Genomic DNA, 15,890 nt, shown 5'->3' on the forward strand with positions numbered 1-15,890 from the left:
CTGAGACATCAAGCTGCCTCTTTGGAGCATGTTCGCTCCCAGATCAAACTGCAGTGTCGTGGTGCCAACACAGAATAATGGACCACGTCGGACACTTTTCACTTTTGATTCTTTTTGATTCACTTTTGATGACACGCTTTTGAATACCTGATCACCTGGAATTGGTACCAGCTTGAAGTTAATAGTGAGTAGACTTATGGAGATTCATTTATTTGAATTTTCTTCTCAAGCCATTTGCAACTCAGAAGCAATGACACTTGTGCACTCATCATTGAGCTTGAGGAAGTCCAAGGAATTGATCTCTATGTTACTCTCGCTCCGCCGAGCTGCGATGGCCGAGAGGTTAAGGCGTTGGACTTGAAATCCAATGGGGTTTCCCCGCGCAGGTTCGACTCCTGCTTGCAGCGTGAGTGTCTTGTTGGGCGTGTGGAAAGAGAGAGTGTGCTCTCTTCCTGCTAGCCAGTTTTAAATATGCTTCTCATGCCATTTGCAACTTTGTGCTGCCAAACTTTAGCAGTCCTAACTGATCCTGAAATAGTCCCAGGAATTGAGTTACAAATGGCTGCTTCGTCGTTACAATGTGTTGGCATGGAAATGCAGTGGGGTCTCTTGCAGCGTAGAGGATTAACTTGCCTCTCTAATGTGATTTGTGATGAGACCTTATGCCACCAGTGGGGAGAGCTCGCACTCACAGGTGCTTCATCCAAAGATCTTCATGCAACATAGCGATGTCTTGTTTCAGGTAAAAGAAAAAGTGCCACATTCTTTCATGGCCGGTCACTGGTTGCTCCGCCTTGCGCTAAAAGAGGGTCTCCCCGTCGGGGAATCGAACCCCGGTCTTCCGCGTGACAGGCGGAGATACTATCCACTATACTAACGAGGACACGTGCTGTGTCTCGCAGTGATGCTGAGTCAGGTGACGTGCACTTGTCCCCTTGATTTTAAAGTACTCTGAATCATTGTGCCTGCAAGGAGGTTATAAAAAGAACACATTGTGGTGATATTGACTCACTGTTGCCACTCCTCTTTTACCATCGTCAGTTTGTGGACTTATGATAGGAAAAACTCAAAGAATCTTGGTGACCTACAGGTTTGATTCATCTGCCTTCCTAGTTAAGTCATGCAAACCATTTGCTGCAAAATTGGCTTTAGCTACATTGGCAATTCATTTTGTCTTTGTATTCCAGTGCATTGTACCGAACTGCAATATCCATCTTAGATCAACTGAGATTTTGCATTTCTCTCTTTCCCACATGCAAGTTCTGAATTTCTTGGCACACATTACTGCTTTGCATCTACTAAAAGCACTCCAGAGAAAGCTTCACTTCATACCTTCATGAGGTAGGTGTCGTTTGTACTTGTATTTTGGTGGTATTTTTGTTTTTTTTTTGTTTGTGTGCGTTTTTTGTCTACTCTTGGAACATCCTGTGATTGGTTAGGGTAGGATTAGAGTTTAATTACGTTGGCCTCAGATTCTGGTTAATTCCAGGCTTCTTGTGCTAACCTTGTTGTTTGTTAGCTGTTGTTGGCAGTAATTAGTTGCTGCAAGTGCACTTGCCGCCATGCTCCAAGGAGTGAATTGGGGGCGGATACATTTTTTCTCCAGCTTTGTTAGTTCTTCCTCAGCCTCGCTTCTTCTTTCCTAGCCTCGTTAGCGCAGTAGGTAGCGCGTCAGTCTCATAATCTGAAGGTCGTGAGTTCGACCCTCACACGGGGCAGCAGAAGCTTTTTGAAAAGATTGACGAGCCCCCAAAAGATGCTCAAACGCTCTTTCCTTATTCACTCGCATGCTGAGCACACCCCCTACCTGAAAATAGTATTGGCACATGACTCTTACAGGTCATCCCTAGTTGATTCAAGCTGTGCTTTTTCTTTTGTAAATTCGCGTGTACACAGCAAGTTGTGTTGCATCCAATTCAATTCTCTCCACTGACCGTTCAGTCAATACCTTGATGGCGTCTGTATTGACACCTCTACTGAGACATCAAGCTGCCTCTTTGGAGCATGTTCGCTCCCAGATCAAACTGCAGTGTCGTGGAGCCAACACAGAATAATGGACCACGTCGGACACTTTTCACTTTTGATTCTTTTTGATTCACTTTTGATGACACGCTTTTGAATACCTGATCACCTGGAATTGGTACCAGCTTGAAGTTAATAGTGAGTAGACTTATGGAGATTCATTTATTTGAATTTTCTTCTCAAGCCATTTGCAACTCAGAAGCAATGACACTTGTGCACTCATCATTGAGCTTGAGGAAGTCCAAGGAATTGATCTCTATGTTACTCTCGCTCCGCCGAGCTGCGATGGCCGAGAGGTTAAGGCGTTGGACTTGAAATCCAATGGGGTTTCCCTGCGCAGGTTCGACTCCTGCTTGCAGCGTGAGTGTCTTGTTGGGCGTGTGGAAAGAGAGAGTGTGCTCTCTTCCTGCTAGCCAGTTTTAAATATGCTTCTCATGCCATTTGCAACTTTGTGCTGCCAAACTTTAGCAGTCCTAACTGATCCTGAAATAGTCCCAGGAATTGAGTTACAAATGGCTGCTTCGTCGTTACAATGTGTTGGCATGGAAATGCAGTGGGGTCTCTTGCAGCTTAGAGGATTAACTTGCCTCTCTAATGTGATTTGTGATGAGACCTTATGCCACCAGTGGGGAGAGCTTGCACTCACAGGTGCTTCATCCAAAGATCTTCATGCAACATAGCGATGTCTTGTTTCAGGTAAAAGAAAAAGTGCCACATTCTTTCATGGCCGGTCACTGGTTGCTCCGCCTTGCGCTAAAAGAGGGTCTCCCCGTCGGGGAATCGAACCCCGGTCTTCCGCGTGACAGGCGGAGATACTATCCACTATACTAACGAGGACACGTGCTGTGTCTCGCAGTGATGCTGAGTCAGGTGACGTGCACTTGTCCCCTTGATTTTAACCCTATTATGCAGAAGCGCCCCCTAGTGGGCCCGCCGGCGGGCCCAGCTCCTTTACGGCGATATAAAACATATTAAACATTAATGAATCTCCGAACAAAAGCGCTTAAATCAAAATTTCCTATCCCATCTACATGCCTACCGAGTTTCAGCCGTCTACGTGCAGCCGATCGCGAGATATCCGGCTTTGAAGTTGACCACAAAAGTGCACCCCGCGAGGGGGTCTCCCGACATATCCGTTTACAAAACATATTTATGTTGTGAAATGTCTTAATGTTTTGTCACCTAAAAATCGTTTACTAATAAGGCTTTAATTTAAGACCTTAACAGCGTAGATCCGTTGTGGTTAAGTACCTTAAAAAGCTTGCTCACCTCACTGCAAAATTTTCCAAAATCCGCTTCCTGAATGAGACACTCCGACAAATCTGCCCCCTAAGCGTCACAGAAGCATTCTTAACGCTGATTTGACCCCTCATTACAAAGCTGCAGCGGTTCTGCTTTGATTTGAGTGGTTTTTATTGGTCTAAAGTGGGGTAGTGACTTTGAATGACAGGTTTTACAACCTCTCCCACGGCGAGGTGCGAAGGGGAGGGGGGGAGGGTGAACCAATAAGCCCACAGAGACAAGCTGGCGCCTCAGAAGTGATTGAAAGCTGTTCTAACCAATAGTGTACATCCTTCCGAAGCTAACCAGCCCTCATATGACATGATTGGTCAAGTATATTTTTAAATTGAGCCCTCGGAAACTGGCGCTTCATTTCCAATTTCGGCCGCTAGCATAGCAACATAAGCTAACCCTTTGCTAACCTAAGCTAAGCTCCCCAGAACACACTGTTCGGCGAAACTGAAGCAGCCATGGATTATTTTGTTCGTTTTTATGCGGATTGTGGATACTTTTGAACATAAACGGATTACTTTGTGTGGAATATATGAGCAATTTTCGGAATTTTCGCCAACCCGGAAGTGAGACGGTACACCGGCTACGACGCGATTCTACGTACTGTGAGTAACAATGGATAATTTTTCATAAGCGATATTGTACAAAATATATATTCTAATACTAAACATTAACTAAGCGTTAGATTATAAACAGTTTTAGAGCGTTTGAGTGCTGCAGCACTCTGTATCGTGTCGGATGCTACCGGAGTTGGCTACGGTAACCTAGCTTATGCTGTCGGACTATATTGGACATAAATATGATATCATAACGTTCATATTTGGACATGAAATTTAGTCATTGGAATTTTCTGGTCTTGCTGTAATATGTGCAGCATTGTTGTTTGTCGTAGCTCCTCGGTTTCGTGTAAGGAATTTGTTGGCATGTTAGCTTAGTTGGCTAATGGTGTGTGTCGGGTGTGGCATATTTAGACATGGGTGTGGTGCACTTGACATACCTTGGATAAAGCTGAATAACTTTTCAATGCTTGCATGGATTTGCTCCATTTTTTCTGTGTTGTTAGAAAAGACCCTAGCGAAATTTATTGTAATTTCTGATACCACATTTGAATAACTGTGAATATACATTCCAGTCATGTTCAAGTTCAAGTCAGCATTTGTGACATTCCTGGCATATTAGCATCTGCAATAGAGGCTCTAAAATAAACCAAATTATGTGAATATGATACTGAAGTGTATTAATATGTTCCCCCAACTGCCTACTTCAGTTTGAGCCATGAATGATAATTTTCCTATATGTACAACTTGAGATATCTAGTTTTAATGTGAACTATGTCAAAAATGTTAAAAATGGCCACCAGGCGTGCGAATCTGCAGTATATGAATCATTGTGCCTGCAAGGAGGTGGCTGCAGGTGCACTTGCCGCCATGCTCCAAGGAGTGAATTGGGGGCGGATACATTTTTTCTCCAGCTTTGTTAGTTCTTCCTCAGCCTCGCTTCTTCTTTCCTAGCCTCGTTAGCGCAGTAGGTAGCGCGTCAGTCTCATAATCTGAAGGTCGTGAGTTCGACCCTCACACGGGGCAGCAGAAGCTTTTTGAAAAGATTGACAAGCCCCCAAAAGATGCTCAAACGCTCTTTCCTTATTCACTCGCATGCTGAGCACACCCCCTACCTGAAAATAGTATTGGCACATGACTCTTACAGGTCATCCCTAGTTGATTCAAGCTGTGCTTTTTCTTTTGTAAATTCGCGTGTACACAGCAAGTTGTGTTGCATCCAATTCAATTCTCTCCACTGACCGTTCAGTCAATACCTTGTTGGCGTCTGTATTGACACCTCTACTGAGACATCAAGCTGCCTCTTTGGAGCATGTTCGCTCCCAGATCAAACTGCAGTGTCGTGGTGCCAACACAGAATAATGGACCACGTCGGACACTTTTCACTTTTGATTCTTTTTGATTCACTTTTGATGACACGCTTTTGAATACCTGATCACTTGGAATTGGTACCAGCTTGAAGTTAATAGTGAGTAGACTTATGGAGATTCATTTATTTGAATTTTCTTCTCAAGCCATTTGCAACTCAGAAGCAATGACACTTGTGCACTCATCATTGAGCTTGAGGAAGTCCAAGGAATTGATCTCTATGTTACTCTCGCTCCGCCGAGCTGCGATGGCCGAGAGGTTAAGGCGTTGGACTTGAAATCCAATGGGGTTTCCCCGCGCAGGTTCGACTCCTGCTTGCAGCGTGAGTGTCTTGTTGGGCGTGTGGAAAGAGAGAGTGTGCTCTCTTCCTGCTAGCCAGTTTTAAATATGCTTCTCATGCCATTTGCAACTTTGTGCTGCCAAACTTTAGCAGTCCTAACTGATCCTGAAATAGTCCCAGGAATTGAGTTACAAATGGCTGCTTTGTCGTTACAATGTGTTGGCATGGAAATGCAGTGGGGTCTCTTGCAGCGTAGAGGATTAACTTGCCTCTCTAATGTGATTTGTGATGAGACCTTATGCCACCAGTGGGGAGAGCTTGCACTCACAGGTGCTTCATCCAAAGATCTTCATGCAACATAGCGATGTCTTGTTTCAGGTAAAAGAAAAAGTGCCACATTCTTTCATGGCCGGTCACTGGTTGCTCCGCCTTGCGCTAAAAGAGGGTCTCCCCGTCGGGGAATCGAACCCCGGTCTTCCGCGTGACAGGCGGAGATACTATCCACTATACTAACGAGGACACGTGCTGTGTCTCGCAGTGATGCTGAGTCAGGTGACGTGCACTTGTCCCCTTGATTTTAAAGTACTCTGAATCATTGTGCCTGCAAGGAGGTGGTAAAAAGAACACATTGTGGTGATATTGACTCACTGTTGCCACTCCTCTTTTACCATCATCAGTTTGTGGACTTATGATAGGAAAAACTCAAAGAATCTTGGTGACCTACAGGTTTGATTCATCTGCCTTCCTAGTTAAGTCATGCGAACCATTTGCTGCAAAATTGGCTTTAGCTACATTGGCAATTCATTTTGTCTTCGTATTCCAGTGCATTGTACCGAACTGCAATATCCATCTTAGATCAACTGAGATTTTGCATTTCTCTCTTTCCCACATGCAAGTTCTGAATTTCTTGGCACACATTACTGCTTTGCATCTACTAAAAGCACTCCAGAGAAAGCTTCACTTCATACCTTCATGAGGTAGCTGTCGTTTGTACTTGTATTTTGGTGGTATTTTTGTTTTTTTTTTGTTTGTGTGCGTTGTTTGTCTACTCTTGGAACATCCTGTGATTGGTTAGGGTAGGATTAGAGTTTAATTACGTTGGCCTCAGATTCTGGTTAATTCCAGGCTTCTTGTGCTAACCTTGTTGTTTGTTAGCTGTTGTTGGCAGTAATTAGTTGCTGCAGGTGCACTTGCCGCCATGCTCCAAGGAGTGAATTGGGGGCGGATACATTTTTTCTCCAGCTTTGTTAGTTCTTCCTCAGCCTCGCTTCTTCTTTCCTAGCCTCGTTAGCGCAGTAGGTAGCGCGTCAGTCTCATAATCTGAAGGTCGTGAGTTCGACCCTCACACGGGGCAGCAGAAGCTTTTTGAAAAGATTGACGAGCCCCCAAAAGATGCTCAAACGCTCTTTCCTTATTCACTCGCATGCTGAGCACACCCCCTACCTGAAAATAGTATTGGCACATGACTCTTACAGGTCATCCCTAGTTGATTCAAGCTGTGCTTTTTCTTTTGTAAATTCGCGTGTACACAGCAAGTTGTGTTGCATCCAATTCAATTCTCTCCACTGACCGTTCAGTCAATACCTTGATGGCGTCTGTATTGACACCTCTACTGAGACATCAAGCTGCCTCTTTGGAGCATGTTCGCTCCCAGATCAAACTGCAGTGTCGTGGTGCCAACACAGAATAATGGACCACGTCGGACACTTTTCACTTTTGATTCTTTTTGATTCACTTTTGATGACACGCTTTTGAATACCTGATCACCTGGAATTGGTACCAGCTTGAAGTTAATAGTGAGTAGACTTATGGAGATTCATTTATTTGAATTTTCTTCTCAAGCCATTTGCAACTCAGAAGCAATGACACTTGTGCACTCATCATTGAGCTTGAGGAAGTCCAAGGAATTGATCTCTATGTTACTCTCGCTCCGCCGAGCTGCGATGGCCGAGAGGTTAAGGCGTTGGACTTGAAATCCAATGGGGTTTCCCCGCGCAGGTTCGACTCCTGCTTGCAGCGTGAGTGTCTTGTTGGGCGTGTGGAAAGAGAGAGTGTGCTCTCTTCCTGCTAGCCAGTTTTAAATATGCTTCTCATGCCATTTGCAACTTTGTGCTGCCAAACTTTAGCAGTCCTAACTGATCCTGAAATAGTCCCAGGAATTGAGTTACAAATGGCTGCTTCGTCGTTACAATGTGTTGGCATGGAAATGCAGTGGGGTCTCTTGCAGCGTAGAGGATTAACTTGCCTCTCTAATGTGATTTGTGATGAGACCTTATGCCACCAGTGGGGAGAGCTCGCACTCACAGGTGCTTCATCCAAAGATCTTCATGCAACATAGCGATGTCTTGTTTCAGGTAAAAGAAAAAGTGCCACATTCTTTCATGGCCGGTCACTGGTTGCTCCGCCTTGCGCTAAAAGAGGGTCTCCCCGTCGGGGAATCGAACCCCGGTCTTCCGCGTGACAGGCGGAGATACTATCCACTATACTAACGAGGACACGTGCTGTGTCTCGCAGTGATGCTGAGTCAGGTGACGTGCACTTGTCCCCTTGATTTTAAAGTACTCTGAATCATTGTGCCTGCAAGGAGGTGGTAAAAAGAACACATTGTGGTGATATTGACTCACTGTTGCCACTCCTCTTTTACCATCGTCAGTTTGTGGACTTATGATAGGAAAAACTCAAAGAATCTTGGTGACCTACAGGTTTGATTCATCTGCCTTCCTAGTTAAGTCATGCAAACCATTTGCTGCAAAATTGGCTTTAGCTACATTGGCAATTCATTTTGTCTTTGTATTCCAGTGCATTGTACCGAACTGCAATATCCATCTTAGATCAACTGAGATTTTGCATTTCTCTCTTTCCCACATGCAAGTTCTGAATTTCTTGGCACACATTACTGCTTTGCATCTACTAAAAGCACTCCAGAGAAAGCTTCACTTCATACCTTCATGAGGTAGGTGTCGTTTGTACTTGTATTTTGGTGGTATTTTTGTTTTTTTTTTGTTTGTGTGCGTTGTTTGTCTACTCTTGGAACATCCTGTGATTGGTTAGGGTAGGATTAGAGTTTAATTACGTTGGCCTCAGATTCTGGTTAATTCCAGGCTTCTTGTGCTAACCTTGTTGTTTGTTAGCTGTTGTTGGCAGTAATTAGTTGCTGCAGGTGCACTTGCCGCCATGCTCCAAGGAGTGAATTGGGGGCGGATACATTTTTCTCCAGCTTTGTTAGTTCTTCCTCAGCCTCGCTTCTTCTTTCCTAGCCTCGTTAGCGCAGTAGGTAGCGCGTCAGTCTCATAATCTGAAGGTCGTGAGTTCGACCCTCACATGGGGCAGCAGAAGCTTTTTGAAAAGATTGACGAGCCCCCAAAAGATGCTCAAACGCTCTTTCCTTATTCACTCGCATGCTGAGCACACCCCCTACCTGAAAATAGTATTGGCACATGACTCTTACAGGTCATCCCTAGTTGATTCAAGCTGTGCTTTTTCTTTTGTAAATTCGCGTGTACACAGCAAGTTGTGTTGCATCCAATTCAATTCTCTCCACTGACCGTTCAGTCAATATCTTGATGGCGTCTGTATTGACACCTCTACTGAGACATCAAGCTGCCTCTTTGGAGCATGTTCGCTCCCAGATCAAACTGCAGTGTCGTGGTGCCAACACAGAATAATGGACCACGTCGGACACTTTTCACTTTTGATTCTTTTTGATTCACTTTTGATGACACGCTTTTGAATACCTGATCACCTGGAATTGGTACCAGCTTGAAGTTAATAGTGAGTAGACTTATGGAGATTCATTTATTTGAATTTTCTTCTCAAGCCATTTGCAACTCAGAAGCAATGACACTTGTGCACTCATCATTGAGCTTGAGGAAGTCCAAGGAATTGATCTCTATGTTACTCTCGCTCCGCCGAGCTGCGATGGCCGAGAGGTTAAGGCGTTGGACTTGAAATCCAATGGGGTTTCCCCGCGCAGGTTCGACTCCTGCTTGCAGCGTGAGTGTCTTGTTGGGCGTGTGGAAAGAGAGAGTGTGCTCTCTTCCTGCTAGCCAGTTTTAAATATGCTTCTCATGCCATTTGCAACTTTGTGCTGCCAAACTTTAGCAGTCCTAACTGATCCTGAAATAGTCCCAGGAATTGAGTTACAAATGGCTGCTTCGTCGTTACAATGTGTTGGCATGGAAATGCAGTGGGGTCTCTTGCAGCGTAGAGGATTAACTTGCCTCTCTAATGTGATTTGTGATGAGACCTTATGCCACCAGTGGGGAGAGCTCGCACTCACAGGTGCTTCATCCAAAGATCTTCATGCAACATAGCGATGTCTTGTTTCAGGTAAAAGAAAAAGTGCCACATTCTTTCATGGCCGGTCACTGGTTGCTCCGCCTTGCGCTAAAAGAGGGTCTCCCCGTCGGGGAATCGAACCCCGGTCTTCCGCGTGACAGGCGGAGATACTATCCACTATACTAACGAGGACACGTGCTGTGTCTCGCAGTGATGCTGAGTCAGGTGACGTGCACTTGTCCCCTTGATTTTAAAGTACTCTGAATCATTGTGCCTGCAAGGAGGTGGTAAAAAGAACACATTGTGGTGATATTGACTCACTGTTGCCACTCCTCTTTTACCATCGTCAGTTTGTGGACTTATGATAGGAAAAACTCAAAGAATCTTGGTGACCTACAAGTTTGATTCATCTGCCTTCCTAGTTAAGTCATGCAAACCATTTGCTGCAAAATTGGCTTTAGCTACATTGGCAATTCATTTTGTCTTCGTATTCCAGTGCATTGTACCGAACTGCAATATCCATCTTAGATCAACTGAGATTTTGCATTTCTCTCTTTCCCACATGCAAGTTCTGAATTTCTTGGCACACATTACTGCTTTGCATCTACTAAAAGCACTCCAGAGAAAGCTTCACTTCATACCTTCATGAGGTAGGTGTCGTTTGTACTTGTATTTTGGTGGTGTTTTTGTTTTTTTTTTTTGTTTGTGTGCGTTTTTTGTCTACTCTTGGAACATCCTGTGATTGGTTAGGGTAGGATTAGAGTTTAATTACGTTGGCCTCAGATTCTGGTTAATTCCAGGCTTCTTGTGCTAACCTTGTTGTTTGTTAGCTGTTGTTGGCAGTAATTAGTTGCTGCAAGTGCACTTGCCGCCATGCTCCAAGGAGTGAATTGGGGGCGGATACATTTTTTCTCCAGCTTTGTTAGTTCTTCCTCAGCCTCGCTTCTTCTTTCCTAGCCTCGTTAGCGCAGTAGGTAGCGCGTCAGTCTCATAATCTGAAGGTCGTGAGTTCGACCCTCACACGGGGCAGCAGAAGCTTTTTGAAAAGATTGACGAGCCCCCAAAAGATGCTCAAACGCTCTTTCCTTATTCACTCGCATGCTGAGCACACCCCCTACCTGAAAATAGTATTGGCACATGACTCTTACAGGTCATCCCTAGTTGATTCAAGCTGTGCTTTTTCTTTTGTAAATTCGCGTGTACAGAGCAAGTTGTGTTGCATCCAATTCAATTCTCTCCACTGACCGTTCAGTCAATACCTTGATGGCGTCTGTATTGACACCTCTACTGAGACATCAAGCTGCCTCTTTGGAGCATGTTCGCTCCCAGATCAAACTGCAGTGTCGTGGAGCCAACACAGAATAATGGACCACGTCGGACACTTTTCACTTTTGATTCTTTTTGATTCACTTTTGATGACACGCTTTTGAATACCTGATCACCTGGAATTGGTACCAGCTTGAAGTTAATAGTGAGTAGACTTATGGAGATTCATTTATTTGAATTTTCTTCTCAAGCCATTTGCAACTCAGAAGCAATGACACTTGTGCACTCATCATTGAGCTTGAGGAAGTCCAAGGAATTGATCTCTATGTTACTCTCGCTCCGCCGAGCTGCGATGGCCGAGAGGTTAAGGCGTTGGACTTGAAATCCAATGGGGTTTCCCCGCGCAGGTTCGACTCCTGCTTGCAGCGTGAGTGTCTTGTTGGGCGTGTGGAAAGAGAGAGTGTGCTCTCTTCCTGCTAGCCAGTTTTAAATATGCTTCTCATGCCATTTGCAACTTTGTGCTGCCAAACTTTAGCAGTCCTAACTGATCCTGAAATAGTCCCAGGAATTGAGTTACAAATGGCTGCTTCGTCGTTACAATGTGTTGGCATGGAAATGCAGTGGGGTCTCTTGCAGCTTAGAGGATTAACTTGCCTCTCTAATGTGATTTGTGATGAGACCTTATGCCACCAGTGGGGAGAGCTTGCACTCACAGGTGCTTCATCCAAAGATCTTCATGCAACATAGCGATGTCTTGTTTCAGGTAAAAGAAAAAGTGCCACATTCTTTCATGGCCGGTCACTGGTTGCTCCGCCTTGCGCTAAAAGAGGGTCTCCCCGTCGGGGAATCGAACCCCGGTCTTCCGCGTGACAGGCGGAGATACTATCCACTATACTAACGAGGACACGTGCTGTGTCTCGCAGTGATGCTGAGTCAGGTGACGTGCACTTGTCCCCTTGATTTTAAAGTACTCTGAATCATTGTGCCTGCAAGGAGGTGGTAAAAAGAACACATTGTGGTGATATTGACTCACTGTTGCCACTCCTCTTTTACCATCGTCAGTTTGTGGACTTATGATAGGAAAAACTCAAAGAATCTTGGTGACCTACAGGTTTGATTCATCTGCCTTCCTAGTTAAGTCATGCGAACCATTTCCTGCAAAATTGGCTTTAGCTACATTGGCAATTCATTTTGTCTTCGTATTCCAGTGCATTGTACTGAACTGCAATATCCATCTTAGATCAACTGAGATTTTGCATTTCTCTCTTTCCCACATGCAAGTTCTGAATTTCTTGGCACACATTACTGCTTTGCATCTACTAAAAGCACTCCAGAGAAAGCTTCACTTCATACCTTCATGAGGTAGGTGTCGTTTGTACTTGTATTTTGGTGGTATTTTTGTTTTTTTTTTGTTTGTGTGCGTTGTTTGCCTACTCTTGGAACATCCTGTGATTGGTTAGGGTAGGATTAGTTTAATTACGTTGGCCTCAGATTCTGGTTAATTCCAGGCTTCTTGTGCTAAGCTTGTTGTTTGTTAGCTGTTGTTGGCAGTAATTAGTTGCTGCAGGTGCACTTGCCGCCATGCTCCAAGGAGTGAATTGGGGGCGGATACATTTTTTCTCCAGCTTTGTTAGTTCTTCCTCAGCCTCGCTTCTTCTTTCCTAGCCTCGTTAGCGCAGTAGGTAGCGCGTCAGTCTCATCATCTGAAGGTCGTGAGTTCGACCCTCACACGGGGCAGCAGAAGCTTTTTGAAAAGATTGACGAGCCCCCAAAAGATGCTCAAACGCTCTTTCCTTATTCACTCGCATGCTGAGCACACCCCCTACCTGAAAATAGTATTGGCACATGACTCTTACAGGTCATCCCTAGTTGATTCAAGCTGTGCTTTTTCTTTTGTAAATTCGCGTGTACACAGCAAGTTGTGTTGCATCCAATTCAATTCTCTCCACTGACCGTTCAGTCAATACCTTGATGGCGTCTGTATTGACACCTCTACTGAGACATCAAGCTGCCTCTTTGGAGCATGTTCGCTCCCAGATCAAACTGCAGTGTCGTGGTGCCAACACAGAATAATGGACCACGTCGGACACTTTTCACTTTTGATTCTTTTTGATTCACTTTTGATGACACGCTTTTGAATACCTGATCACCTGGAATTGGTACCAGCTTGAAGTTAATAGTGAGTAGACTTATGGAGATTCATTTATTTGAATTTTCTTCTCAAGCCATTTGCAACTCAGAAGCAATGACACTTGTGCACTCATCATTGAGCTTGAGGAAGTCCAAGGAATTGATCTCTATGTTACTCTCGCTCCGCCGAGCTGCGATGGCCGAGAGGTTAAGGCGTTGGACTTGAAATCCAATGGGGTTTCCCCGCGCAGGTTCGACTCCTGCTTGCAGCGTGAGTGTCTTGTTGGGCGTGTGGAAAGAGAGAGTGTGCTCTCTTCCTGCTAGCCAGTTTTAAATATGCTTCTCATGCCATTTGCAACTTTGTGCTGCCAAACTTTAGCAGTCCTAACTGATCCTGAAATAGTCCCAGGAATTGAGTTACAAATGGCTGCTTCGTCGTTACAATGTGTTGGCATGGAAATGCAGTGGGGTCTCTTGCAGCGTAGAGGATTAACTTGCCTCTCTAATGTGATTTGTGATGAGACCTTATGCCACCAGTGGGGAGAGCTCGCACTCACAGGTGCTTCATCCAAAGATCTTCATGCAACATAGCGATGTCTTGTTTCAGGTAAAAGAAAAAGTGCCACATTCTTTCATGGCCGGTCACTGGTTGCTCCGCCTTGCGCTAAAAGAGGGTCTCCCCGTCTGGGAATCGAACCCCGGTCTTCCGCGTGACAGGCGGAGATACTATCCACTATACTAACGAGGACACGTGCTGTGTCTCGCAGTGATGCTGAGTCAGGTGACGTGCACTTGTCCCCTTGATTTTAAAGTACTCTGAATCATTGTGCCTGCAAGGAGGTGGTAAAAAGAACACATTGTGGTGATATTGACTCACTGTTGCCACTCCTCTTTTACCATCGTCAGTTTGTGGACTTATGATAGGAAAAACTCAAAGAATCTTGGTGACCTACAGGTTTGATTCATCTGCCTTCCTAGTTAAGTCATGCAAACCATTTGCTGCAAAATTGGCTTTAGCTACATTGGCAATTCATTTTGTCTTTGTATTCCAGTGCATTGTACCGAACTGCAATATCCATCTTAGATCAACTGAGATTTTGCATTTCTCTCTTTCCCACATGCAAGTTCTGAATTTCTTGGCACACATTACTGCTTTACATCTACTAAAAGCACTCCAGAGAAAGCTTCACTTCATACCTTCATGAGGTAGCTGTCGTTTGTACTTGTATTTTGGTGGTATTTTTGTTTTTTTTTTGTTTGTGTGCGTTGTTTGTCTACTCTTGGAACATCCTGTGATTGGTTAGGGTAGGATTAGAGTTTAATTATGTTGGCCTCAGATTCTGGTTAATTCCAGGCTTCTTGTGCTAACCTTGTTGTTTGTTAGCTGTTGTTGGCAGTAATTAGTTGCTGCAGGTGCACTTGCCGCCATGCTCCAAGGAGTGAATTGGGGGCGGATACATTTTTTCTCCAGCTTTGTTAGTTCTTCCTCAGCCTCGCTTCTTCTTTCCTAGCCTCGTTAGCGCAGTAGGTAGCGCGTCAGTCTCATAATCTGAAGGTCGTGAGTTCGACCCTCACACGGGGTAGCAGAAGCTTTTTGAAAAGATTGACGAGCCCCCAAAAGATGCTCAAACGCTCTTTCCTTATTCACTCGCATGCTGAGCACACCCCCTACCTGAAAATAGTATTGGCACATGACTCTTACAGGTCATCCCTAGTTGATTCAAGCTGTGCTTTTTCTTTTGTAAATTCGCGTGTACACAGCAAGTTGTGTTGCATCCAATTCAATTCTCTCCACTGACCGTTCAGTCAATACCTTGATGGCGTCTGTATTGACACCTCTACTGAGACATCAAGCTGCCTCTTTGGAGCATGTTCGCTCCCAGATCAAACTGCAGTGTCGTGGTGCCAACACAGAATAATGGACCACGTCGGACACTTTTCACTTTTGATTCTTTTTGATTCACTTTTGATGACACGCTTTTGAATACCTGATCACCTGGAATTGGTACCAGCTTGAAGTTAATAGTGAGTAGACTTATGGAGATTCATTTATTTGAATTTTCTTCTCAAGCCATTTGCAACTCAGAAGCAATGACACTTGTGCACTCATCATTGAGCTTGAGGAAGTCCAAGGAATTGATCTCTATGTTACTCTCGCTCCGCCGAGCTGCGATGGCCGAGAGGTTAAGGCGTTGGACTTGAAATCCAATGGGGTTTCCCCGCGCAGGTTCGACTCCTGCTTGCAGCGTGAGTGGCTTGTTGGGCGTGTGGAAAGAGAGAGTGTGCTCTCTTCCTGCTAGCCAGTTTTAAATATGCTTCTCATGCCATTTGCAACTTTGTGCTGCCAAACTTTAGCAGTCCTAACTGATCCTGAAATAGTCCCAGGAATTGAGTTACAAATGGCTGCTTCGTCGTTACAATGTGTTGGCATGGAAATGCAGTGGGGTCTCTTGCAGCGTAGAGGATTAACTTGCCTCTCTAATGTGATTTGTGATGAGACCTTATGCCACCAGTGGGGAGAGCTCGCACTCACAGGTGCTTCATCCAAAGATCTTCATGCAACATAGCGATGTCTTGTTTCAGGTAAAAGAAAAAGTGCCACATTCTTTCATGGCCGGTCACTGGTTGCTCCGCCTTGCGCTAAAAGAGGGTCTCCCCGTCTGGGAATCGAACCCCGGTCTTCCGCGTGACAGGCG

The 15,890-nt window shown here is 44.9% G+C and overlaps 21 non-coding genes across 21 annotated transcripts; 15 read left to right on the forward strand and 6 right to left on the reverse strand.

Annotated features, from left to right (window-relative positions):
- Window positions 1–325: 325 nt before the first annotated feature.
- trnas-uga (transfer RNA serine (anticodon UGA)) lies at window positions 326–407 on the forward strand. The gene has a single exon. It is a non-coding gene; the product is annotated as a tRNA-Ser (tRNA).
- Window positions 408–811: 404 nt separating this feature from the next.
- trnad-guc (transfer RNA aspartic acid (anticodon GUC)) lies at window positions 812–883 on the reverse strand. The gene has a single exon. It is a non-coding gene; the product is annotated as a tRNA-Asp (tRNA).
- A 762-nt stretch (window positions 884–1,645) lies between these two features.
- On the forward strand, window positions 1,646–1,718 carry trnam-cau (transfer RNA methionine (anticodon CAU)). The gene has a single exon. It is a non-coding gene; the product is annotated as a tRNA-Met (tRNA).
- A 583-nt stretch (window positions 1,719–2,301) lies between these two features.
- Window positions 2,302–2,383, forward strand: trnas-uga (transfer RNA serine (anticodon UGA)). The gene has a single exon. It is a non-coding gene; the product is annotated as a tRNA-Ser (tRNA).
- A 404-nt stretch (window positions 2,384–2,787) lies between these two features.
- Window positions 2,788–2,859, reverse strand: trnad-guc (transfer RNA aspartic acid (anticodon GUC)). Its single transcript has one exon. It is a non-coding gene; the product is annotated as a tRNA-Asp (tRNA).
- Window positions 2,860–4,825: 1,966 nt separating this feature from the next.
- trnam-cau (transfer RNA methionine (anticodon CAU)) lies at window positions 4,826–4,898 on the forward strand. The gene has a single exon. It is a non-coding gene; the product is annotated as a tRNA-Met (tRNA).
- Window positions 4,899–5,481: 583 nt separating this feature from the next.
- trnas-uga (transfer RNA serine (anticodon UGA)) lies at window positions 5,482–5,563 on the forward strand. Its single transcript has one exon. It is a non-coding gene; the product is annotated as a tRNA-Ser (tRNA).
- A 404-nt stretch (window positions 5,564–5,967) lies between these two features.
- On the reverse strand, window positions 5,968–6,039 carry trnad-guc (transfer RNA aspartic acid (anticodon GUC)). Its single transcript has one exon. It is a non-coding gene; the product is annotated as a tRNA-Asp (tRNA).
- A 762-nt stretch (window positions 6,040–6,801) lies between these two features.
- trnam-cau (transfer RNA methionine (anticodon CAU)) lies at window positions 6,802–6,874 on the forward strand. The gene has a single exon. It is a non-coding gene; the product is annotated as a tRNA-Met (tRNA).
- A 583-nt stretch (window positions 6,875–7,457) lies between these two features.
- On the forward strand, window positions 7,458–7,539 carry trnas-uga (transfer RNA serine (anticodon UGA)). Its single transcript has one exon. It is a non-coding gene; the product is annotated as a tRNA-Ser (tRNA).
- Window positions 7,540–7,943: 404 nt separating this feature from the next.
- trnad-guc (transfer RNA aspartic acid (anticodon GUC)) lies at window positions 7,944–8,015 on the reverse strand. The gene has a single exon. It is a non-coding gene; the product is annotated as a tRNA-Asp (tRNA).
- Window positions 8,016–8,776: 761 nt separating this feature from the next.
- Window positions 8,777–8,849, forward strand: trnam-cau (transfer RNA methionine (anticodon CAU)). Its single transcript has one exon. It is a non-coding gene; the product is annotated as a tRNA-Met (tRNA).
- Window positions 8,850–9,432: 583 nt separating this feature from the next.
- On the forward strand, window positions 9,433–9,514 carry trnas-uga (transfer RNA serine (anticodon UGA)). Its single transcript has one exon. It is a non-coding gene; the product is annotated as a tRNA-Ser (tRNA).
- Window positions 9,515–9,918: 404 nt separating this feature from the next.
- Window positions 9,919–9,990, reverse strand: trnad-guc (transfer RNA aspartic acid (anticodon GUC)). The gene has a single exon. It is a non-coding gene; the product is annotated as a tRNA-Asp (tRNA).
- A 764-nt stretch (window positions 9,991–10,754) lies between these two features.
- trnam-cau (transfer RNA methionine (anticodon CAU)) lies at window positions 10,755–10,827 on the forward strand. Its single transcript has one exon. It is a non-coding gene; the product is annotated as a tRNA-Met (tRNA).
- A 583-nt stretch (window positions 10,828–11,410) lies between these two features.
- trnas-uga (transfer RNA serine (anticodon UGA)) lies at window positions 11,411–11,492 on the forward strand. The gene has a single exon. It is a non-coding gene; the product is annotated as a tRNA-Ser (tRNA).
- A 404-nt stretch (window positions 11,493–11,896) lies between these two features.
- trnad-guc (transfer RNA aspartic acid (anticodon GUC)) lies at window positions 11,897–11,968 on the reverse strand. Its single transcript has one exon. It is a non-coding gene; the product is annotated as a tRNA-Asp (tRNA).
- A 760-nt stretch (window positions 11,969–12,728) lies between these two features.
- Window positions 12,729–12,801, forward strand: trnam-cau (transfer RNA methionine (anticodon CAU)). The gene has a single exon. It is a non-coding gene; the product is annotated as a tRNA-Met (tRNA).
- A 583-nt stretch (window positions 12,802–13,384) lies between these two features.
- trnas-uga (transfer RNA serine (anticodon UGA)) lies at window positions 13,385–13,466 on the forward strand. The gene has a single exon. It is a non-coding gene; the product is annotated as a tRNA-Ser (tRNA).
- A 1,238-nt stretch (window positions 13,467–14,704) lies between these two features.
- trnam-cau (transfer RNA methionine (anticodon CAU)) lies at window positions 14,705–14,777 on the forward strand. The gene has a single exon. It is a non-coding gene; the product is annotated as a tRNA-Met (tRNA).
- A 583-nt stretch (window positions 14,778–15,360) lies between these two features.
- On the forward strand, window positions 15,361–15,442 carry trnas-uga (transfer RNA serine (anticodon UGA)). The gene has a single exon. It is a non-coding gene; the product is annotated as a tRNA-Ser (tRNA).
- The last annotated feature ends 448 nt before the right edge of the window (window positions 15,443–15,890 follow it).

The sequence above is a fragment of the Brachyhypopomus gauderio genome, unplaced genomic scaffold (assembly GCF_052324685.1).
Source record: "Brachyhypopomus gauderio isolate BG-103 unplaced genomic scaffold, BGAUD_0.2 sc235, whole genome shotgun sequence".
In the NCBI taxonomy this organism is placed as follows: Eukaryota; Metazoa; Chordata; class Actinopteri; order Gymnotiformes; family Hypopomidae; genus Brachyhypopomus; species Brachyhypopomus gauderio.